At 35.3% G+C, this 10,867-nt stretch overlaps 1 long non-coding RNA gene across 1 annotated transcript; it reads right to left on the bottom strand.

Moving 5' to 3' along the window:
• Positions 1–6,223: 6,223 nt before the first annotated feature.
• LOC128159993 (uncharacterized) lies at positions 6,224–9,562 on the bottom strand. The gene is made up of 3 exons (XR_008240222.1): positions 9,181–9,562; positions 7,343–7,499; positions 6,224–6,740 (listed from the first exon to the last, which is right to left on the bottom strand). It is a non-coding gene; the product is annotated as an uncharacterized LOC128159993 (long non-coding RNA).
• Positions 9,563–10,867: the final 1,305 nt, after the last annotated feature.

Genomic DNA, 10,867 nt, shown 5'->3' with positions numbered 1-10,867 from the left:
TCAGAGTGCTTGTGTCATTTGGCCCCTCGGTAGAATAACAAAAAATAAATATTGTAAACTATTTGAACTTTATATTTATTTTTGCAAACGCGTAATCTTTGGCATTGTACCTTCACGGAATACTATTTTTAACCAGAATGGTTAATCCTAAGCAAGACTAAATATTTCGTAGGGGTACACTGTTAACTTCCAATTCCCTATATTTTCGTTCTGCCCCCTCCCTCTCCCCCACTTTATAAAGCAATCAAACTATATGAGAGCATATAGGTACATTTTCTTCCTCAACTACGTACTAGTTATAGCATTTTATAAAAAATATAATATAATAGTTATTGTATTTTATTTTTTTTAAAATCCTATAGATGTGAAGAAGAAAAGTGTACATCAATGCGCTCAATTCCTCCAGTTAAAAACATTCAAAAATTTATTTTCTCCATTATAACTAAATGACTGTTGTTTACCTTGAGTAAACTCGTGTGACTTTTATAACTTTACTCACACTTGATTGTTGAAAACACTGAAATGAAAAATGTTGTCATGTGACATGTTAAAGAGCTTTAACAATCAATGTTACAGTATTGACAGGCACATCACTCTAATTTACTAAGGCCCACCCATTATCTTCATCTTTATTAAAAAAAACCAAATGGCTACAAACCAGGATAATTTTTCGCTGTAATATTTTCTTTGGAATAGCGATAATTCCTTTATCCCCGCAACAGAAATGTGTCAGAACTATGAAAACTGTTTTTACGGTGTCGTTTTTATTTACTCGTGTCTGAAAATTTATCAAATTGGTGTAGATTTTATATTATTCATTGTATAAAGAGGAGGCACCAGAGAGTAGTTATATATACTGCATATCATCCTTTAACTTTTTTGTACAAGTATTTAACATACTCTAATTCATATAAAATTTCAATTGATCAACCAAAATTCACCGTCAATCATTTAATTATAAGAAAGATAGAGAGCCCACAATTCTGCTAGGTTTGAGTCACCATTTTGTTCACATTTGTTCACGTTTATTACATTCAGCTGAAGATTTTTAACTCGCACTATAAACATGCACCATAACAAATAAAGGGCACAATTTATTTTTAAAAACAAATCATATACATGTATATACCTACGTATTTCTGTCAGAGATATTAAACTCTATTTAAACAGAATAAACACGAGAAAATGCTGAGCATCTTAACAAAACATATTGCATAAATCGACCATTACGCAAAAGATCAAACCGAATTACCGATATAATGAATTGTATTTTAGTACCTTTTAATAAATCCGATTTTGCTTAATTTGCGCAGTTAAACAGTAAACTGTTTGATTTACCGAAGTCTCTGTTTGATTTGATAAATAAAAATCACAAAATACAGGCGATAGTTCCCAGGTTACAAAACATAAATATTGAAAACGAAACGAAAATCAAAACAAGCTAACACCACCATCATATGTGAATACTGTCAACGCATTGAAATATTTAGCCTCAATTTACTTCACAAAATCGGCACCAATGTATTTTGCATGTTTAAAAGATTCCCTTCGTACTCCAACTGTTGTATAACTTACAAATTCATCACTGTCTGATCGACTCATTTTAGTAGTATGGAATACGAGTCTTTGTAAAATGAGTAAGCAAATCCGGGTCGAGGCAAAATAAAACCCGATGTCGATCGGCAATCGTCAATTCAAAAATACGCATCGTTTTGCAGCAATATTCACAGCGAATACAAATATACTGGTCCGTAATTTAATATCTTGAAATTTTAAAGAGATTGGCAAATTAATAACTCCCAATATTTTGTTTTGCCCCTGCCCGGTTTTGTCTAACCATTTTACCAGGACTCATGCATGGATACCGAACTCGAAGCCATATATAAACTGATTGGAACGCCTTTCCTTTATTAGCCCATAATTTTTGAAATTTACATCTTCCTTTCCATAAGGATTATTTATGCTAAATTACATTGAATTTGACTCAGTAGTTCTTGAGAAGAAGATTTTTTAAAATGCACCCCCTTTCTTTTTTTTTACAGTTTTGAGGTTTTCTCCGCTTTCAATGAAAATGTTTCTTTCATTTCTGCAATTTATATTTATCTTTCCATAAGAATGCTTTGAGCCAAATTTGGTTGAATTTGGTTAAGTGGTTTTAGAGAAGAAGTTCAAAATGTGAAAAGTTTACAGACGGACAGACAGACAGACAGACAGACACACAGACAGACGGACGGACAGACCGATGGACGACGGACAAAATGTGATCAGAATAGATCACTTGAGCTTTCAGCTCAAGTGAGCTAAAATAAAGAATTTGCAATTTTAATAGCAAGTGTCAAAATTATCATTTGATGGAAAGAGTTGATACTGTTTTATGTACACCCTTTCCAAAACTGGGAAATTCCCTACTTTCATTTTCAGAGTTCACAATAGAGCAAAATTTTGCCGCAAAAAGAATCCGACTTCACACCAAGAAATTCTAATAAGAGAGAGACAATTTGATGGGCTTTCGTTTAAGGGGTCCCTCGTTGCTGAAATTTGGGCACCTGAGCTATTAACTCTGATGTTAACATTACCGCCAATGGAAAATGAATTAGTGGACTATACCCATATAGGTTATTGTCAAAACAATTTTTAGAAGCATTATATTGTCATTCGTTGTTATTCTTGGTTTTTACAACATAAACTGTTCTTTAAGGGACAACAACCTGACGTTATATGGTTTTCTCATAATGAAAATATACCCTCTATTAATAAAATACTGTTACATATGGCAGCCATCTTGACCTTGTTAAAATCTGTCACTTTGGCTGGAAGGTTACTTGAAACTTATCTGTAAAATTATTTTGCAATCCCCACCGTCTTTCGGACGAAGAAAATCGTAAAATAATTTTACCGTTGAGTCTCTATATTTGTATGAAATTTAGAAAATTTAAGATGGCGGCGATGTGTACCTTAAGATATATTCATTTAAACAATAAAATGTTTTCTTTAATTCATGCGGCATACAAAGGTGGCTACATTCTTACCTTAACCTTAATTCTCTCCGTGCCAGTAAGCACATAAGGCATGGATATTTGCCTCCCACATGTTGCGGTATGAAGCCTCTCGGCGTGCTGTGTTCCAGGAAGTCCATTCCGCCATGTTTCTTTCTACCATCCGTCACCACATTGTCTTTGGGCGTCTCCTTTTCCTTCTTCCTTCAGTTGTCCATCCTTGGGCTACAGCGCAGTCATCTGCTGGATCTTTTCTTAAAATATGGCCGATCCAGTTTTATCTCCTTCTCCTCATCTCTCCGCTGATGTTAGATGTTTCTGCCATCTCCAGTACAGTCAGATTTGATAAGTGTTGTTGACCCTCCTTATGTATTTTGTCTGGAAGGAATCTATCTTCTTTTCCTCTGTATTTGTGAGTTAATAATTTACATGTTTCACATCCACATAACAATAGGGAGAGGCCTAAGATTTTTGAAAAGTCTTTGTTGATGTTAGCTACCTTCCAGCTGTTACCTATTCTACTGAAGGATGAACCGGATATCGCTATTCTCTTCCTGATGTCGGACGTACCTGACATGCAGCAGCTTTGCTTTACGCCGGTCATAACAGGGAAAAGGGCTGTGGTCTTATTATCTTCAATCACATTGTATGGTGCTTTAGCAATTTGGATCAGATTATTTGGTATGCCATACTTTCCTATGATCACCAAAAGACTGTATATTTGCACCTGCTCGAAATCAACCAAGTAGCATTCCACTCGTTAGCCTCCTGCAGGTTGTTTTATAGGATGAATATCTGGTCGGCATGCCTGTACCTATCCTGAAACCCGCCTGTTCCTTTCTTAGTGTGCGTCTACACCGGCCTGTATTCTGTTTATATTAATACGACCGAGAACTTTGCTGGCTAAAAGTTGCAAAAAGGTTACTCCTCTCCAGTTGCCGCACTCTTGAAAGTTTCCTTTTTATGGGATTTTGCAGACCAGCTCGTCACCTGGTCCACTCCTTGGGCACTTTCTCCTCTTCCCATATTTGGTCAAAGGTGAATTTGAGTTCTTAGCTGGTCTGGACTAGGTCTGATGTCAGCATTTCTGCAATTATCTGATCTTCTTTAGTGGCTTCTACATTTCTGAGCCCCTTTAATGCAGCTCGTACTTCTTGTGTGTGGCTTGCAGAGATATCAAGCTCCCATCCATCTTCCTCATACTCTTGTGGTGATAATTCCGGAATCTTCCAATTTACTAGAACTTCATCAAAATGTTCCTTCCCCCTTGCAAGTCTTGCTTCTTTGCTTTTCAGTAGTTCCCCCATCTTTGCTCTTCATTGCTGCTATTTGCTTGTTTCTTGTCCCCGTCAGCTGCTTTACATTGGTGGAAAGTTCCTTTGTCTCCCGTTTTCAGCTGCATTTTGTGCTCTTTCGGCTTATTTTGCCATCCTGGTCCTCCCATTCTCTCTGCTTTGTCTTTCTCTCTACAGCTTGGCGCAGGTGAAAGATGAGTACATTTTTTAGAATATTTTACGAAAATTTGGTTGAGTTCAAGTACAAAAGTGAATCGTGCTTGGAAAATCAACGGATTTGTGCTAATTGTTTGCAAATCGCTTTTGATTAGTATAAATGTGCCTTATTTTGAGGGTTTTTCAATTGTTTTAACAATATTTTTGATAAGCAAAAATCTATTTCGATCCCAAGAAATTCAACATCAACAGTATATGACATAAAAGAGCAGTATTCTTAAAAATATTTAAAGTCATAAATCATCTGCGTCGATTTGATTTAAATAGTTCATTTGCAATGTTAGGACACGCGCGTCACGTGCCAGGATGTTTATGGATTCACAAAAACGAATGAAATAAAGAAATTAACATCGTTGTCAATATATGTAATAAAGGTTTAGAGAAATACTCCCGATAAAAATTTTTTTTTTGGATAATTCAAATAATATTGTTTTACAGCCTTTAGCTTCAGGACACCTAACGTTGCTGTATACACCGCTAGGCTTCCGTTAATCTTGTCTTGATTCTATACGCAGCACTGTTAAGGTTGCATATGCTTAAATTACCAAGAAATATGTCATCAAAAACGAGCTACAAATATGATGGTCGTATTAATCAAAACTCGCATACAGATTTTCCCATAATAATATTAGCTTAACTCAAGTGTCCCATGTGTTACGACACACATGTGCATTTACCGTCATCACGTGCCTATCACGTGACATCGATATTTATAGACATTTTTCTATGTCACACATATTTTTCAATATCGCAAGGGCATACCCCCGTTGTACATTTATTTGTTTTGCATGTATAAGTAAAATGTGATCTCCTTCACCCAAAAATCACTGCTGCTTTAATGGAATCGAGTTAATTACAACGCCATTTCCAAAAATACACTCGACAATCCATCATTTACGGGGGTATCACGTCATTTTTCATCAACGAAAAAGACAAATCCGGAGAATGAAACAAAGCAGCAGCATTTTTCAGTTACCTCAAAACCTTCTTGATCACTGTGTAAAATATCAAAAGTATCCATGCAGGTTATGCCCTTGCGAAAATGCGTTGAAGATGATGTACATGTATTTTCCTTAACTTAACCCCCTTTTCAAACGCAATGCCGATCTAGATTTCGGCTAAGGGAAATAACTCTGTGGATAAAGTGTTGCGGGAAATGTGAATTACATTACGAGCATTTTGCGATATTTTCCCTTCGCTGTATTGCTGGAGGCAAAATTGTAACTTAAGTAGAAATAAATATTATACATTTATAAATTTCAAGTGACAGCGTGGGTCAGTAATTCATCAAAAGAAAAAAAACATGAGAGATAACTAAGACATGCATTACCTCTTTATATTCCATGCGCGGATCCAGAAAGTTTTTCCGGGGGGGGGGGGGGGGTCCGACAGTTATTTGAGTTTGCCAGGAAGGGGGTGGTCCAAGGTATAATTTTGTAATGTAATTTAAATAAATTTGAATTTTGCAGGGGGGATCTGGTTCCCTTTAGCTGACCACCCCCCCCCCCCCCCCAAAAAAAAAGATCCGTGCATGTAATCGGCGACAACCAAAGCCGTGCATTTTTTCATTTTATTTTTTACCTAAATCAATAATTGGTAAATGAAATATATTTTAAAACACATTCTCTTTCAAAATTGCTGTTTATTTTTTTGAAAGTATTCCTCAACATTGCTGTTAGTTTTTAAGAAAGGACAAGCACAAAACTTTTACCCTCACCCCCTTCTTAATAAACAAATACTCAAACAACAATACATGAACAAAAATGTAAATTCCTAGATTTTGAGTGTTGATCACAACAACAAATACATAGATTTTCAAACATTTATTATTCATTTTTCAAGGGAATATTGAAAAAATAACTCATAGTCAGGAAACTGTTAACAAATAAATAATGGTTTAAATAAATAATATTTGCATATGAACATTAATTTTGACTGTTAAAGTTTTAAACATCATTGCTAATAATTTAAAAAAAAACACCAAGAGTTGCAAAATCCTTAGCTCAGATTCAACATATAAATACATGTACTAAGATTAGGTTTGTATATGTATAATTAACATATATAATCATGTTGATATTTCTGTTTGGAGGTTATCAATGCACATAATTGTTTTCCTCATACAAAATTATGCAGATGGTCTCCACATAGGAAAAGCTGGGTAACAGGCAGGAACATAGGGAGGTAGAACCAGCCAATTCACCAATTGATACAGATGGTCTCACGCGTAAGCCTACAAAGTTTAACATACCGGTATTAACATTATATATTTTAGCACTTGCACTTTACAACAGTATAAACTAAACAATGTCAAATGACGAAAAATGAACTTTCACCCTGAGAAATCTTTTTTGATAAAATACAACCCTATGAGCAAAGAGTTACATGTAGCCTCTGTGAAAAAACACACCGTTACATAGAAGAATAATTGGAAATGCCACTTGGACATTTACATGTACATATATTTTATGTTCTTTCTTCCTAAATTTTGATTTCTTTATATATTAAATATAAATATATATTATTATTAACATTACAGATTTTCTTGTGGCAATTAACAAATGTTCCCAATATACTAAATAAAATCAAGAGAACTTAATACTCCAAGATGACTTAGATATAAATGTTTACAATAGCAGAAAGAACCCCCCCCCCCCATTAAAACAATCTTTATCGTCAAGGGATAATGCTAGGCAATCAATGTTTGCGATATAGTGCATACTCTCAAAGCAAGTTTAATTACATTTCCAGCAGAATGAAAACACACAAATACATGCAGTGTAGTCTCCACCCACAGAAAATATATATGTAAGGCACTGTATTTTTAAATCTTACCAAAAACATGTTAAATGCAATTGGATAAATTCAACCTAGGGGCTGAAGCAGTTGATTGTAATGAGTCACTGGAGCATACATCATATGGAATCAAACACCATGACACGGGTACCCCGCATCTTTCACCTCTTCTACACAACACAAGTAGTATAGGAGTCTACAAATGAAATACATGTATAAGGTACAGCGTAAATGAAATCATAAAAATTACCAGTTATTTAGACTTGAACTCAAATTTTATGCAGCGATACAAGTAATAGTTGATTAGTATGAAGTCTTTGAGGCTGGCGATCAGCTAATAAAGGTGTGAAAAACAAAAAATAGCACCTCTTATTTTGAAACCTCAAGGCTATCACTCTTTTTCTTTCTAGATTATGTATTCCGGTCAATTAAAACAAATAAAGTCAAAATTTTACAGTGCACTACATAAAAGCTTTGAATCGACATAGCCGCCTTAACTTCAGATAAGTCTCAACGAAATGTTTTGACTGACCCCTGTCATTGAAAGCAGGGTGTACAGTAATTGCATGATGCGAGTTGAATGAAGGGGATGACAATCTAGTTGTAGCTATTAACAATGTAATGTTACCTAACAAAGATAACTGTATTGCTTTGAAAAAAATCTTTAATTGTCTGCAAGGACAGTCAATGCGCCTGACAAATAATTTCATTTAAAAATTGTTCTGATAATTTAAACATGTTAAAAAACCTGATCATGTTGATATTTAAGATGACACGGGTACCCCGCACCTTTCATTTAAAATTGTTCTGATAAATTAAACATGTTAAACAACCTGCATGATCATGTTGATAGTTAAGACTGGTCAGGAAAACAATACAATATTAGAGACTCAGAGGTAATAATTCTCACAACAATTAACCTATCTTGTATCATCTTTTTTTTTTATTCTAGACCATAATTTTACATATACTGGTAATATAAATTATGACACACTGTTATATTGAAATTAATTCTAAATAAATATTAAGACTATTTAATTTCAATGTAAACAAGCTAAGCAGTGACATTTTCATTTGAAGCCACATGGATCAGCAGTCAGGCCTCGGGATCATGAAGCAATCTTAGACTTAAGTCAAAAATTGTACACTGTCTTAACCCCTCTAGATTGAAATCACTGACAAAATTGAAATGCTACTAACATTGTCTTGATATAGATTTGTCAATTACAAATTTTAATCGATATTTAATGATGAACAATAATATTATGGTTGCCTGAAATTTTGACTTAGTCTAATATTCCTTCATGATCCTGAAGCCTGAAGTGATACTTTAAGGCAATTTGTCAGAGTAAAAATGATTTCTTTTAATTAATTGGTACACATGCAAAAATTAAAATATTGATTATATACCAGTCCATGTAAATATACCATCACAGTCTAAAACAGTGGCACTACTTATCATCTACATTGATACATGTAAGGCGTCGCTGATAAATAATCAATGTGGAACTGGAAGGTTGTGCATTCAGGTAAAATCTGATGTCATGGGGAAAAGCTGATAAATCGCCATCGACATTTATTTGTCCAAGACGTTTTCAACAAGTTGGATTTAAATACTCTTTAAATATTTTTTAAAATAATAAGTTATATGCAATTAAAGTATAGATATACATAATCATTTGTGTAACAAAATGACATGCTAGTGCTTTGAAAAGTAATAAAACTTCATAATTATTTACAACATGTGGTCGTATGAAAACACATAACGTTATCGATCCGTACATCACTTTGTTGTTTCAGCACACAATAAGTACTGCGTTTACATTCTTTGTCATACTGTTTGCGTTAGTTTATGAAATGATTTTACCAATACTTACCATATCTCCTGCATAGTTCGACATCCACACGCATAGTATCAATCCACAACATCTCGGCGCACATGTTTACATCCATGCCTGCCATTTTGCTACCAGCTAAAAATAGTCGACACGTCACGGATCGATACAAGCGTCGGAAGGGAGCGGATCGGAACCAAACGACAATTAATGTTTTCATTGAAAATAAGTAAATAAAGATCATTATTGCACAATGAGGGGTTTAATATTTGATTTAACTCTCTTCAACAAGAAATTAAATCCAAAAACTAATCAACTACCATTAATAGATGCTATTTACGTTAAATTACATATCTAATGAATATTCATGAGTTCAAAGTTGATCAAAATAAGCCCCGCCTCCAAATTCCAGCCTTAACTGTGCTGCGTAAGATCTTGCGCCATCTATTTTTGCTTTAGTTCTCTTTCTTTCATCTATTAGCTACAATATGTCTTCGCTGATCAAAGACTTGCTCTATTCTTTCCTGTAGCCTAGGATTTCTTCTGTTGAGTTTGCATAGGCTATATATTGTTCTATCCTCATTCTCCTTTTCTTTGATTTCGTTACAGCGAATTACAGAATACCGGTAGAGTTTTCAATAGCTTGTTGGATTGCTCAATAGGGTATTGAATACCCTATTGAGCAATCCAACAAGCTATTGAAAACTCTACCGGCATTCTGTAATTCGCTGTAAGTTTCTCTCTCACGCAGTCGTTGCAATTTGTTCTAACTTCCGAGTCTTTTTGATGCGTCCTACGTCCAGTCTTAATCTCTTGAAAGAAAAAGTCGTAGTCCGATCCCCAGTCTTCACCATGTATTGATTGCTGTTGGCATCTGCTCCCCTCATAACTTTGGTGTCTAAGACTGAAGATCTGTACCTAGACTCGAGCTGTTATTATCCTATAACTGATGGGTGTCCATTCGATTAGTAATTTCACTGCACTCTGGCTTATTATTATGGCAACTCCTCCCTTATACAGCTCTTCATCTCCGCTGTAGATGACAATCTGGGCCGAGGCCACTCTTGTCTCTTTTCTGCTCCCGTCCATCGACACTCACTGATTCCTAGAATGTCTAGCTGGTATCCTTTTATCCCTCTTGCTATCTCTGCTGACGTTCCTCCTCTGTACATTGCACATTCCAGTGTCCGATGGTGGTTGTTCGCTTGTTTGTCACTGGGGAACTAGTTGAACGTTTGGCTTCCCTCTGGCTTTCCCCCTTTGTCGTCCTGCAGTCATCATTGGCGGTTCCTGCTTTACTCAGTCTTCTTGTTGTAATACTATGTCTATAGTGTCCGTAACGTCTTGTTTTCTAGGAAGGGTTGTTGGCGCAACGCAAACCCCTATTACCTCGCGAAAATGTGGTTTGGTTCAGGAGTTTCCTTCCTGGCTACTTTCCATCCTTGGATATTGAGCACTGTCTGCCCACTTGGTTTCTTATCGGTATTTTTTTCTTTTTTTTCAAAAGGGTGGCTCCCATCAGCCACGCACCTCCGTTCACTTGACTCTTCTCTAATTTAGTGTTTTGGCGGTGTGATACGAGGTTAATAAGTTATAAATGGTTTTGAAAAAGGAATCGGTTTATAATTTAGGTATTCCTTTTATTTAATTTTACTGCTGCAAATCCGCCTCATCAGGAGTTTATTCGCATTACTGTATATGTATGTACATAGTTCATAAATTAGTTATT

Source organism: Crassostrea angulata, chromosome 8 (assembly GCF_025612915.1).
Source record: "Crassostrea angulata isolate pt1a10 chromosome 8, ASM2561291v2, whole genome shotgun sequence".
Lineage (NCBI taxonomy): Eukaryota > Metazoa > Mollusca > Bivalvia > Ostreida > Ostreidae > Magallana > Magallana angulata.
Note: the sequence above shows the minus strand (reverse complement) of the source record. Positions and strands in the feature narration are given on the sequence as shown.